Below are 14,248 nucleotides of genomic sequence, written 5' to 3'. Positions count from 1 at the left end.
CTTCAGGAGGTGGTCTAATTCTGCCCTGAGCAAACTCTGGATTTGTGTTTATTGCAGAACTTCCTGTGTGTCTAAAATATTCCTTGCAGGGTTCTGCCTTAGGGAAGGGGAACCTCCTTGGTGGCAGCTTGGGCTTGGCACACACTTGAGGAGGATGTCTGTTTTCAATGGGGAAACTCAGGAGTTTTAGATTGCTTCAAAATATAAAAGAAACTGTACCCTCTTTGGCTGCGTACAGCCAGTTCTCTGAGCAAAGCAGGTCCCAGGTGAGTGAGGAGAGACAAAATGGGCATGGGGAATGTGGAGCAAGGTTGTCCACGCTGCATCAGACCTCAAGGCACAGCTTCTCTGAGCAGGCCAGAGCTCCTTAGGAGAGTCCCTGCTGGATCAATATCAGTCACTGATGCTGCAATCACCTCTTGTGTAATAAGAACAGCCATAAAAGACACCCTTTAAAATAGGAATACATACTTGCTAGAAGCTCTTTGAAATATTTCTCCATAACTGAAAAAGGAAACCCTCCTAATGAACTGCACTAGAGTGGAGGTAAATCAAGGCAGAGCCATGATTTGTCAGGACTTGCTTGATGCTAACAAGCCCCATGGTGCATTTGGAGCTGAGTCCTGGAACCTCAGGACCTGAGAGGAGATTGTACAAACCTGTCCAGGAGTCCAAGTCAGAAGAAAACCCCAAAGTGTGTCTCAAGGCATGAATGGGTCCCACTGAGTTCCATCCCAACACAGGCTCCTCATGGACTCCTTGGAGGAGAGAATTGGGAGCCAGATGGCACAAAAACTTCTCAAAGACTCGGTGTGAAAAGGAAAATCCAAAGTACTTTAAAAACCTTGAGTACCTCAAAGTATTAATGAGCCCCACTGAGTGTCAGTACAAAGATCTCAAGGGACTCGTTAAAGCAGATAACTGGGGCCATGATTGCACAAACCTCTCACAGAGTCTGTATCAAAGGGGAAACATCGAGTACCTTCAAATAACTGAAGTACCTTGAAGTATTAATGAGCCCAACTGAGTGTTGTTACTGACAAAGCCTCTCCAGGGACTAATTACAGCAGATAATTGGAGGCCATGATTGCACAAACTTCTCAGAAAGTCAAGATAAACCAAAACCCAAAGTCCTTTGAAAAACCTGCAGTCCCCGGGAGCATTCAGGAACCCCCAGGGCCATTGCTGAGCAAGGCTCCCCAGGGACTCCTTCCAGCAGATCCTTGAGGCCACTGGGATGTGGGCTAGGGGGGGAAGCTGAGGGCAGGACAAGGGGCTGACAGTGCCCAGCCTGGCTGGGGCTGTGCCAGGAGGCCCCAGGGCCTCAGGACAAGGTGTCTCCTCCCAGCCCTTGGTGGCACAGACCCTGCTGTGCCCCAGGCCACCAAGACTTGGCTTCTCTTTGTCCCCACCTGTCATCCCTGCCTCCAGTTCTCTGCTCTGCCTGGGGCCTGGGGACACTTTCTCAGTTGTGTCCCTCAGTGGGACCCATTAAAAGTCTAAGAAACTTTGGAGTTGGATTCTGACTTGGAGTTCTGGAGAGGTTTCTTCAGCTGCCTCTCAGGGACTGATGTTCAGGGCCTGAGCACAAAGCCCCAGAGGGTCATTAAAGTCCTGGTGCTGTGTCTGTGCTGCTGAGCTGGGCTGGGCTCCTGGCACAGAGGCAGCTCCTGGTAAGCAAGAAGAGCTTCAAAAGCACATTTCTCTTGATGAGCAGCTCTTCTGCCAGCCCAGCAGGGCTGGGGCACTGCCTGCAGCCACCCTGGGCACAGCCCAGAGGCACAGAGAGCTTCAATCAGTCAGGGCTGGGAAGGTGCTGAGAAGTGCCTGGGGCAGAATCACTGCCAGCCCTTGGCACAGGAACCTCTGGCTGCAGGACAATGCAGCTGCAGCTCCTGGAGCCATCTCCTAAAGCTGGAATATCCCAATGCCTGCAGACCCTGTGAGTACATTCTCTGAGTATTTCTGGTGCAGGGAAGGTGAAATGCCCATGAAACTCTGACATGCTGAGGGCTTCTGATCAGTCATAGAATATTTCCAAGAACAGGATTTTTATAATAATGAGGAAATTTCCAAAGGTTTTGTATTCAAGTTCCTACTATTAGAGAATGGCAGGGAGATGGGATAAACAATAAAGGACGATAATTAATTATTAATTATTAATTTTGACAAGTGCCTAAGACATCTGAACTGTTTTAGTGATCAATAGGTTCACAGGAGATCCCTAATGTGCTTTCAGCCACACTGCTCATGGACAGCAGCAGCATCACCCTTGCTGGACCCATCAGGCTCAGTCTGAGCTGTCCTTTCTCCAAGCTGCAAACAGAACCTGCCCCCAGCCAGTGCCCTCCAAAAAGGCAGGGTTCTGTCAGGCCAAGGAGAGTGCACAGAGATTTGGGGTCTTTGAATGCTGGCACAGAGAGATCAGGCACAGGGAAACACCTGCAGGAGGAAAATCTCCAGGAAGCAGAGAGAAGATCAGGGAAGGAGAGAAAACAAATCCCAGCAATGCTGTGGCAGGGAGAGCTTAGAGATGTCCACAGGAGCCCTTCCAGTGCAGCCCCTCCCTCTGAACAAGCCCCCTCCCTCCTGTCCCCCAGCCAAGCCTCTGCCCTCAGGGCTGGGGCTCCAAGGCGTGAAGCCCCTCCTGTGCAGGCAGAGCTGCAGCAGAGCCGTGGGGCAGCTCTGCAGCCCCGGGCCCAGTTGCCTCTGCAGAGCACAGGGCTGGGAGCAGCTGCCCGGCCCTGGGAGCTCTGGGAGGGGGCACAGCTGGCTCAGGGTGATGCTGTGCCCAGTGCCCGGCTCTGGGCAATGCTGTCAGTGCAGCCAGGGAAGGAGCTGAAACTCCCTTCATCCAATGCCAGCATAAGGACACTTGGAAGTCTCCCTGAGATTTCAGTCCAAGCTGGGAGATTCAATCCAGGGTGCAAACCTGTCCTAGAGCATCTCTGAGTGATAAGATTGATGGGGAAAGGCAGAGGTGTTCTGGCACTGAAAATGCTGTTGTGTTGGTAAAATGAGCATAGTGAGTCCTTGGCTACAAATGTGGAGCTGGGTTGTCGTGGATCCATCTGCTCTCAGAAGTACCTGGTGATATTTTAGGGGAAACATGGGAAGGTGATCAACCTCCACCTGAGAAAGGTCAAAGCTGTGAGAAATTCTCAACAGGTCAGAAGGACAGACCATTTCCTCTCACTCTCCACTCATCACTTTGCCTCACAAAACTTGCTCTGATCTCCTTGAGGGTAGCAGAAACCTGAGGGTTTCTGATATCCACGAACAGCAGCAAAGATACAGGGGAGCTTACAAGAAAACCTCCAGAACTCCTGGATACAAAGGGATGCTTGTGTTCCAGGGCAGGATGTACAGGAAATGCCTTTGATTTTGATTGCAGGTATCTCCTCTAACTCTTCACTGTCTTTTTCTCCATGACCAGATCCCCATGTGCAGCCACAGCAAATGTCCAACAGCAGCTCCATCAGCCACTTCCTCCTGCTGGCATTGGCAGACACGCGGCAGCTGCAGCTCCTGCACTTCTGCCTCTTGCTGGGCATCTCCCTGGCTGCCCTCCTGGGCAACGGCCTCATCATCAGCGCCGTAGCCTGTGGCCACCACCTGCACACGCCCATGTTCTTCTTCCTGCTCAACCTGGCCCTCAGCCACCTGGGCTCCATCTGCACCACTGTCCCCAAAGCCATGCACAATTCCCTCTGGGACACCAGCACCATCTCCTACACAGGATGTGCTGCACAGCTCTTCTTCTTTTTTTTCTTCATCTCAGCAGAGTATTTCCTGCTGACCATCATGTGCTACGACCGCTACGTGTCCATCTGCAAACCCCTGCACTACGGGACCCTCCTGGGCAGCAGAGCTTGTGCCCACATGGCAGCAGCTGCCTGGCCAGTGCCTTTCTCTATTCACTGCTGCACACGGCCAATACATTTTCCCTGCCCCTGTGCCATGGCAATGTCCTGGGCCAGTTCTGTGAAATCCCACACATCCTCAAACTCTCCTGCTCCAAATACTACTTCAGGGAACTTGGGTTAATTGCTTTTAGTGCTTGTTTAGCATTTGGTTGTTTTGTGTTCATTGTTTTCTCCTATGTGCAGATCTTCAGGGCTGTGCTGAGGATCCCCTCTGAGCAGGGATGGTACAAAGCCTTTTCCACCTGCCTCCCTCACCTGGCCGTAGTCTCTCTGTTCCTCAGCACTGCAGTGTTTACCTACCTGAAGCCTCCCTCGATCTCCTCCCCATCCCTGGATCTGTTGGTGTCAGTTCTGTACTCGGTGGTGCCTCCAGCCCTGAACCCCCTCATCTACAGCCTGAGGAACCAGGAGCTCAAGGCTGCAGTGAGGAAACTGATGACTGGATGATTTCAGAAACATTAAACTGCTGGCCAAATTCTGCCAATCACTTGTAATAAAAGTCATCTTTGATACTTCTTCTTGATTTCCGTGTGGAGATGCTTTTCTTTGTTTTACTTTTTTGATATTGTCCATAAAAAAATGTCATTGTTTGTGCCATTTCTCATTTTCCTTCTCTCCACCTTCCCTGTGTCCACACACTGAGTCAGTGAGGGGTTGCGCTCTCAATGCCTTTAAATTAATTAAAGGATCTCCCAGCAGAGTTTTCTGCAGAGATGCCCTTTTGTTGCCATCTCTGGAGCTGCAGCAGCAATGTCTGTGTGCAGAGCTGGGGGCAGAGCAGTGCTGGCACAGCAGCTGTGCCCAGCAGCAGCAGCAGCACTTGGTGTTGCCAGTGCTGCTGCCGTGGCCTTGGTGTTGCTGCAGGGCCTGAGTGCTCTCGGGGCTGGGCACAGTCCTGGGGGTGGCAGTGCTAGGGCTACAGCAGAGACGAGCTGTATAATATAAATAATTTGTAATATAAATAATCTTTGATAATTCTTTTGGGTTTGGTTATGCATTTGTTCTTTTTTCCCCTGTATTTTAGGTTTTTAATATTGTCCACAATGTAAACCTATTGTTTGTGCCATTTTCCATTTTGTTTCTCTCCACCTTCCCTGTGGCCACACACTGTGTCAATGAGGGTCAGTGCTCTTAGTGGCTGTTATGGTTTGACTCTGGCACAGGGCCAGGGCCTCTATGAAAGGTGTATTTCTAAAATGGTTACTGGGAGATGTGACCCGGAAACAGAACAGAGCAGGCTCTTACTTGGGGATGGAGGGAAAAACACAACACTTTATTAATTACAATATCTAAAAAGGAACACACACACAAAGCTAAGAATGAAAACCCTCCAAATACATTCCTCCTCCTCCCCTCCATTTTCTCCACAGAATGAAATAACATCATAGATTTTCACCCTGTCACCAATCTCTCACATAATCAACTTTCAGTCCATCATCACCCCTCAAATAATCAACCCTCAAATCCATCAGGAAGAGAGGAGTCCCCCCTTGCACCACAAGCTTCCCCCGGAAACACAATTGAAACCTCCTGTGTTTCCGTGTCACTTGTGGCACCACCCAGAGAACATCGGCCCTCGCGACTTCTCCCCTCATGTCCAGTGCTCTCACCACTGGACACGGGCCAGGACTGCTTTTAGGGTTCCATGTTTAAGGATGCTCCACCCAGTTCCAAAAGCAGCAGTCTCTCAACTTTGGGACATCAGTCCCCCCAGATTTCACCCCCTGGGGCTGAGGGGCCTCGTGAACAGAGATCTCAAACCCTCTCTGAGGACAGAGGGCATCTCACACCCTCCTCACCCATCTCTGTTCTCGCCACTGCTTCACTCTTGACTCCAAGGTGCTGCCTCTCCCTAAATACAGTCTCCGGGTCACAGGAAAAACATGGGTCCATCCATGGCCATACAAGAAAGAGTCCAGCTCAAGGCCACTCCATCATCTCTTCTCACCCAGGACTCTTCTCACCTCTTCCAACTTTCCTCGCACTTGCCCATTTCATCATGCTTCATCTCTCTCTCTCTCTCCTCATTCTGATTCAGGACGATCAGTATTTGTAAGGTTTCCATTATTCTTCCGAGGGGTTAAAATCTTCGCCTCTGTCTGCCCAGGACTCCCACAGCTGCTGGCCATGATGCCAGTCCATGATACCGAATTTCAAGGCAGCACAGGCACTGGCTCTCTCTCTCTCTATCTCTCTCCAGGGGGGTAGGAGGGGGGCCCAATGCTTCTCAGGCTCCTCCACCCTTCCATCTTGCAAGGCCTTCACCCCCCTCCTCTGCCCAAGGCTCCAGCCTACCTCACCCAGCCGCATGGCTTCCCTCCCCGAGCCAGCCCCGGCTGGGCTGGGGAGCTCTGAGCTCCTTTACAGACTGAAACTAAGAGAGAGTTCTCCTGGGAGTTCTTGCTTTTAACCCCCTGTGTTCTCAGAGGCAGTCCACACCTTCAGTGGCCAAACCAGGTGCCAATATTCCAATCCAAGCACTGATTGGTTTGACCACAACCTCCCAAAAAACTCACTTCCTTCTTAACCTATGACAGGTTGGGAGAAAATTTGCCTTGGTATCATTTTGTCACAGTACGTACCATTTGTAAAGTAACCCCAAAAACACATAGTTAGCATATGATAGCTCTGAATCCATGTGTCTGCCTTGCAGTAGAAGTTAAAGATCCATTAAATCCTCACCTTATTAACCCATAAAGCAAACTGGATAACAGCCACAGCAGCCTTAGCTATGGTTAGCCTGTGTTCCCAGGGATGTCGGGGTGTTCCTGATGGGGCAGAAGGAAGAGCTCCAGGCCCTCTGTGAGGGTGAGTGAGGGCAGCGGGCTGTCAGTGGGGGCTGGCCGGGTGAGCTGCAATGCCTGGGCAGGGAGCTGCAATCCCTGCCCCGGCTGCGGTGGGCTTTGCTCCTTTTGTGGACAAGGGGTGGTGTGGGCAGAGCACACAGAGATTTTAGGGACATGGGTGAGGGGATTCATGGCCAGCACCTTGCAGCTGATCCCCTTGGCTGCTCTTGTCTTGTGGGCATGGCAAGAGCTGGGTGGGATGGCCCTGGCAGGAAGGTCTCCTTGGATTCCTGAAGATCCAGGTTGTGACAGTGGCTCTGTTCCTCTCTCTTCCAGCCCCTCAAGCCCTGAGTGAAAACAACAGACCCTCCCACATAAGCATATTTGTTCAGGTGATGTTCCAGGGAAGAGCTGCAGAACTACTTTCATTTGCTGGCTCAGAAGAGCCTGTGTCTCTTTAAGACCTCCAGATCCCTTGGAAGGTGAGACCACCTGGAGACCAGAGGAGACCAGCTGGAGCTCCAGGCACAGCTGACGACTGGCACAGCTGAGCCTGTGGGAAGCTCCCATAGCTCCTGCCTTCTCCCTCCCTGCTGACAGCTGCCTCCCTCCAGCCCTCAGACCCTGCCCATCCCCTTTCTTCCCTCCCAGCTCACCCCTTTGCTTCACCTTCCATTAATAAACAGTTTGGCTTCCTCGCTTTGCCTGCATCTCTGTGGAACTGATGCAATACAAATCCAGAGCCCTGGAACACACAGGCCCCTCCTGCCGTTCTCTTCCACGCCGTGTTTTGTGCACAGACACAGAGGAACGAGGGCAGATCAGGCTGGAAAGATCCCTGTGCTGAAGGTCCAGTTCCACAACACTGTGCAGTTACAGATCTTGCTGAGCACCCTGGAGCCCCTGGACTTTGGAAGAGCCAACCTGAGGATGCTCTGAACCCAGCTGTGAGGGATTCCATGGCAAGCATCCACAGAGGGCAAAGGAGCTTGGAAATGCTGGATGGTTTCAAGAGCAGCTTCCTGAAAGCACAGCAGTGCTCCATCCCTTCACAGGATCAGGAAGAGGGCAGAACCAGAGACCATCCTAGCTTAAGAGAGCTTTGGGTGTGCCTAAGAGCAAATGAAGCAGCAGCACAGTGCCCGAGACTCAGAAGTGCGACCGTGCCAGTGCACAGAGCCCTGTCAGACAGTGCTGGGATCTTGGGTGTGGTTCTGGTCCCCACAGCTGAGGAATGGCAGCCCCAGCCTCAGACTCAGTCAGAAATCCAAGCAAGTGAGACCAGAGGGAGGGCACCCTTCCAGTTTCTCTGGGGCATGGCAGCCAAACAACCCCTGCTGCTTCTTCCTCCGCCTGTGTTTGGGGTGTGCTGCTGGCAGAGCCAGCTAGGTTGTGCTCTGTGTTCCAAAGCCTGTTGAGTGCAGGCATGAAAAGCACTGTGTGCACAGTGGAGAGACCTGGAAGGTGCTGGCAAGAGCATCCTGCAGGGACAGGGCTCTGGTGTCTGGCTGGAAAAGCCTGGTTTTGCTGCTGTGACCACAGGCAAGAGTTGAAGGAGGTGAAGAGGCAGCGAGCAGCCTGTGTTTGTAGAGGGCCTGGGGCTGCATGCCTGAACCTCCACCTGAAAACTCACTTGGGGAATACGAGCTAGAGCTGGAGTGCCTGTCCTGAAAGGACCTGAAGTCATTCAGCCTTGCCAGCTTTTCTTAAGGTGTTCCCCAGGAAAGCTACACATTTGGGGAAATGCCTTTGGAGGAAAGGGGCTTGTTTCTCAAGGAAAGTGCTTGCCAGGGAGCTCCCAGTGAGGTAGGTAAAAGTGTCCCCTTTGGCTCTCTGTGCTCCTTTCAGTCCTTGAGGCCTGTTGCACTTGGCAGAGGGGCAGGGCAAGGGAGAAGGCTGTGAAGAGCAGGTTTTGCATCTGCCTGGACCGGCGGAGACCAAGCCAAGCACCTGCAGCAGGGTGTCTTCCCCCACTTTGGACAGAGGTGTGAGCAGGAGAATCTTTGTCCAGCCACAAGCTCCAAAACTCTCTTTGAGAGCTGTGAATTAAAAGTCTTTATGCACACACTTTTCACATCTTCCCTGTCTGCTGTGTTTCAACTCTGGGCAAGATGCATTTGCCTCTTGCTTGGTGGAAGCTGCTGTGGGCCAGGGCCAGCACAGAGCTGGGCTGGGTGGGTCAGGCAGCATGGCAAGTCTTGGTGTGTCCCCGGCCTCAGAAAAGGCTTGGAAGCTTTGCCTCCCCAGGTGTCCTGCTAGTTGGCTCTCTCTGTGCATCTTGGAGAGAACAAGGTAGGCATTTCTGGCAGCTGGGCATCAGCAGGCCTTAAACTGGGGGTGTGTTGTGGAGCGAGCCCAGCTGAGATACCCTGAGAGGAGCCCACTGCTCCTTGCTCCCCTCTGCTGACTCATGAGCGTTTGTCTGGTTTTGGGATGACCCTGGCTGTGTCAGAGGGTGCTACGTGGACACGAGACAGCCGGTCCTGTCCCGCTGGGTCCCAGCAGTGCCTCGCAGCAGTCCTGCATCCACATCAGGATGCTGGCCAAGAGATGTCTTGGAAGCTGAGGCAGCTGATTTTAAGCTTGTGCAGGTGCCTACATGTCAAGGCCAACGGTGTTCCCTCAGGATACAGCAGTCCTGAGTGGTCTCCCTCATTCAAAGAAATTGGCCCTTTTACTGACCTGGCAGGAGGGCAGGAGTCTGCCCCCATTAAAATATTTCTCTGCCACGTATAAATTTCAGTGGGTTGATGTAGGAATTGTATCAAACACACCATCCATCTTTATGCTGCTGAGATGATTTGATTGGCAGGGGGTTCAAAATACACTGTGTCAGATTCCTATACTTGAAGCTGATGTCCAGACACTGGCCAGAAGCAGTCTCGATGCCCTAAAAAGCACAAAGTCTTCCTCATGCCTTCTCTGCACTGGGCTGATTCTGTATTTCCCCTTAGTTCTTCTGGTAGACTATGTCTAAAGCTTTTTCCCAAGTCACTTTCATGTCAAGTTAGGCCAGCCAGGTTTTTCTTATGCTAATTGGTGCTAAGTACTTATGTCTGTCTGTGCTAATTACTTGTTTACTAATGCGAATGCCTTGTGCTTACTTATGTCAAACAAAGGCCTTGTTTCATTACCAAAGGTGCCTGAGGCTGCCTGCTCCTTGTGGCACCTGTAGCTTTCCTGTGGAATGTTCTACCTGCCCTGAGAGTAAAGAGGGAGCTGGAGAAAGAGCTGGCCAGGCTGCTCTGGATCCTTGACCAGCAGTCCTGGTTAAGTGGAGAAGTCCGAGCTGAGCAAAGGTGCCAAAGGAACAGCCGTGCACAGGAAGGCTCGGTGGGAAGGGTGATCCAGGAACCACAGGCCTGGCAGCCTGAGCTGCCACTGGGGAAGGCCTTGGAGCAGATCCTCCTGAGGGCCATCCCACAGCACGTGCAGGGAACCAGGGCGTCTGCTGGAGGGTGGGAAGGCTCTGCGGAGGGACAGGGACAGCTGGGGGTCCTGGCGGGGTGTTAACAGCTTCTGTGGGGGAGTTTGGGGAGTTGGTGTTGGTGGGGTGTTGGAGAAGGCATCGTCTGGAAGGTGAGAGGTCTTGGCTGGAATTTGAGTCAGTTTGAAGGCAGCATCTGTGGCTTGGCACAGCTTTGGTTACGGAGGGCAGAAAGACTATCTGTGACTTTTCCTCTTCATGGTCCTGATTCTCCTGCAGGGAACAAGAGGGGAGAGCTGTACTTTACTGGCCACTGAGATAACTGTACTAGGGGGAGGATTAGCCCTTTTGCCATCTACTCATTTGTTTGGGCTACTTTTGTAACACTCAGTGGCCTTTCATTTCTTGAGAGCTTTTATTCCTTAAGAGAATTTGGATAATATCATCCTTTCACAGAAAAGGATGTTTGCAAACCAAAGAATGGCCCTTTTTTTTTGCCTCTGTGTAGTGTTATGTTCTGTAAAGTGACTCTCAGTGGATGAGGTTAATGCAAATGAGTTGCTGCTTTGAGATGGGAAGCAAAATTCCAATTCTTCACCTTCTCAGGTCATCCCAATCAATTTGGGAAGGTTGCAACTTTTTGGAACTACTTGAGTTGAGCAACGGGAAGTAAAGCTTTCCTGAAGTGAGGCTTGTTAAATGCCAGATTCTTCTGTGCCTACCCCACTAAGGTGTTTTTGTGCTGAAGGAAATTACTTCAATAAGAAAAATAATTTCAGGATGTAGGGCTTCTGATTGAGACCAAGTGTTGCCAGCAGTTGCTCCAGGTGCTCCTGCCAACAGCCCCTGCAGGAAGGAGCACAGCCCCCAGTGCACATGGGCTCATGCTGCCCCAGGCACAGAAGCCCCCCGGGGGCACAGGTCTCTGGGGCAGGAGAGGGACAGCAGCACTGCCAGGGCTCAGGGGGTAGCAGGTATGCTTGGGCAGGGACTCTGCCACACCTGCTGATGTCAGTGCTCCCCTGGCTCCAGGGGTCAGAGCAGCATTTGTGCCCTGGCCCACACGTTCCTTGTCTGGGTCACAGCTGCGGGTTTAGGATGGCCACCAGCTGGGATGTGTCCCAGGGAGGCCGTGCCAGCTTCTGTGGAAGGCCCCGTGCCCTTCCCAGAACAGCTCTGTTGGCAGCCCTGGGGGCTCCTTCTGCTGCTCTGAGCCCGCAGAGCAGGGCAGTGTTTGCTGATGGTTTGAGCCCTTCCTAAAGACTCTGTCGGGCTGCATTAGACACTTGGGACCAGGGATTCCTTCCAACCTGGGCCACTTTGGGTGGGCTGGGGGTGGCCCCAGGGCAGGGGGCGGTGTGCGCAGGGGCCCTTTGTGACACAGTGCAGCATGGTCACCGTGGCATGGAACGGGTGTCCAAGAGCTCTTTGTGACACGTGGTGACATAGGAGCTGGAGGTGGCAAGACCACGCCACAGTGCTCGGAGCACACAACGGGACAGGACGGGACAGAGCGGTGCTGTGAGGAGCCCCTGCACAGCACACTCGTTCGTGTCTGACCCAGAGCCTTTCCAAGACATTATTTCTGCAGCTGACCTCGAGGCCAGACCACAGGACTTGCTGAGCCCTGGCCTTCCCGAGGCTTCTCTTCTGCAGGTGCCCTCGAGGGCAGACCGTGGGACTTGGTGTCCTGGAGGCATCTCCCATCCCTGTCGCCGGTGCCCTTGAGGCCAGACCACAATCCTTGACAGGAGTCTCCTGTCCTTGTGGCAGGAGCCCTAGAGACCAGAGTGCAGGACTTGCTGTCCTGAGGCTTCTCTCTTGAAGGTGCCTTCCAGGCACGACTGCAGGACTTGCTGACTCTGAGGTTTTCCGAGGCATCTCTCCTGCAAGCAGCCACAAATCCAGTCACTGACATGGAGCAGAGACCCCCAAAATTGCCCAAGCTGGCCTGGGTGGAGGAGGAGGAAGAAGGCCCTGGAGCTGCCCCAGCACAGGAGACTGAAGAGGTGGTGCCACTCGAGCTGCCACAGGAGGGTGAGTGGCAGAGCTGGGCCAGAGGACTGGTGCCTGCAGCAAGCTTGGCATACCGTGGCATCCCGTGGCATCCCGTGGCATCCCATGGCATCCCGTGGCATCCCATCCCATGGCATTCCATGGCATCCCGTGGCATCCCATCCCATCCCATCCCATCCCATCCCATCCCATCCCATCCCATCCCATCCCATCCCATCCCATCCCATCCCATCCCATCCCATCCCATCCCATCCCCTGGGGACATGCCCATGGACAGGACGGAAGAGGGCCCAGGCAGACACCCCACAGCAGCCATGCTCCATCCCCTGGGGCATCCCGGGGCTGTCCCTGCCTGGGTAGCGCAGGGCTGGGCTGTGTTCTCTGGCCTCTCCCGCAGCCCTTCAGCTCTGGCTGCGCTCGCTCTTTGCCAGATGCAGCCGTGGGGCAGACACAAGAGCAGGACCCTGCCCGTGGCCGCTTCCGCAGAACAGCGCAGGTACCTGCAGCCATCCCCACCTGGGCTGGGCCTGCTGTCACCACACTTGGAGCATTCTGTGGAACATCCCTGGCTTCTTGCCCTTCTCCTACAGCTGGTCTGCAAATTCATCAAGCGAATTCAGCAGGAAGAGACCAGCACCATGGGCACTGGGCTCCGAGCATATTCGCACATCTTCAAAACCAAGACCAGTGCTGCCCTGCTGAGCATGCTCGTACAGGAGGGGTTTTGCAATCCAAAGCAAGTAAGCAGCCTGTGGCCAGGTTTTGACCCTCCCAGGAAGTGCTTGGCCTCCCAAGCCACACCCGCTGGTCGCTGGACGCCTTTGAGGCCATGGCAGTGTGGTGGGAAGGGAAGCACTTCCCTGGGGAAGCTGGCAACATTCCTCCCTCTGGCAGCTTTCCAAGTCTCCCTGTGCCTTCTCCAGGTGCCCGCCATGGTGAGGTACATCCACCAGTGGCTCATGGCCAATCAGTTTGTAGAGCACCGGCTGAACAGGACCCTGCTGTATCTCACCAAAGCACAGCCAGCTGATGTAGTCATGACGCTCCTGCGTGTGGCCCCATCCTGTGACAGGTATGGGCCCACCTGCCCAGAGGGCTCAGGGCTCCCCAGCCCATCAGCCTGTACAGCCTCTCCCAGGTGTCTGACCAACAGAGACTTCCAGGGCTCTCTGGCTGCTCCCTTTGCCACCCTGGCACGTCAGTCCCCGAGCCTGCTGCCATGCCCCCTCACTGCCCCTCAGGGGCCTGTCCCCACAGGGCTGGGCTGCCTGGCTGCTGCTGGCCAGGGACAGAGGGCAGAGGCAGAGCTGGCAGCCAGTTCAGGTCCCCACTGCTGCCCAAGCCATGGTGCTGTGTCTGAGCCCCCCCTGAGACAGAGCTCTAACCCCACAGAGCTGCGTTGACCATGTGGAACAGCATCATGTGCTCGTCCAGGACTGCGGAGCCTGCACTGCTGATACTCCTGGATGTGCTGAGGAGATGGCCCGAGCACAGCACGTGCACCTCGGATGGGGACAAAACAGGTGTCTTTGTCCTGGCTGTGAGTTTCTGCAAGTGGCCTTTGCTGGCCCCAAAGCCGCCTCTCCAGCAGCTCTCCATCCTCCTTCCCCCACTGCATCTCCCTGCCTCAGGCGCTGGGCTGAAACCTGGCCTTGGGGCAGCTTCAGGGGCACCAGGCCCGGTGCTCCCCCTGCCTCTCTCCGGGCCTCTCCCTCCCCTGCTCAGGCCCTGCCACACGGACACCTCAGCACTGAGCGCTGTCTCGGGGGGCTTTGCAGGCAACTGTGGTGATGTGGAAGACCCTCCAGGTGCCCTGTATCCCACGTATTGTGATGGTGTATTTCCCCCGCCTCTTTGTGCATCTGCTCTTCCAAGTGCTCTTCAGCACTCTGGATATGCCAGAGGAGGTCGATACCTTCTGGAAGGGATGCCAGCAGCAATACGGCCTTGCCATCAGGCCCAACAGGTTCTCCATCCCACTCCTCCTGTCCCTGCCACATCCCTGGGCAGGAGCCAGTGCTCCAGCGTGACCTGGGCTTTGCTCTGCACGCAGGTTTGCAGTGCGGACCCTGATGTCCCTGCTCTGCCGAATG

General features: G+C 54.0%; 1 pseudogene; it reads right to left on the bottom strand.

The window, feature by feature from the left end:
- LOC135306051 (zinc finger protein 271-like) overlaps nucleotides 1-14,248 on the bottom strand; it is a 366,476-nt pseudogene that overhangs the window by 155,984 nt on the left and 196,244 nt on the right.

This window comes from Passer domesticus, chromosome 8 (genome assembly GCF_036417665.1).
Source record: "Passer domesticus isolate bPasDom1 chromosome 8, bPasDom1.hap1, whole genome shotgun sequence".
NCBI classification, from domain to species: Eukaryota; Metazoa; Chordata; class Aves; order Passeriformes; family Passeridae; genus Passer; species Passer domesticus.
Note: the sequence above shows the minus strand (reverse complement) of the source record. Positions and strands in the feature narration are given on the sequence as shown.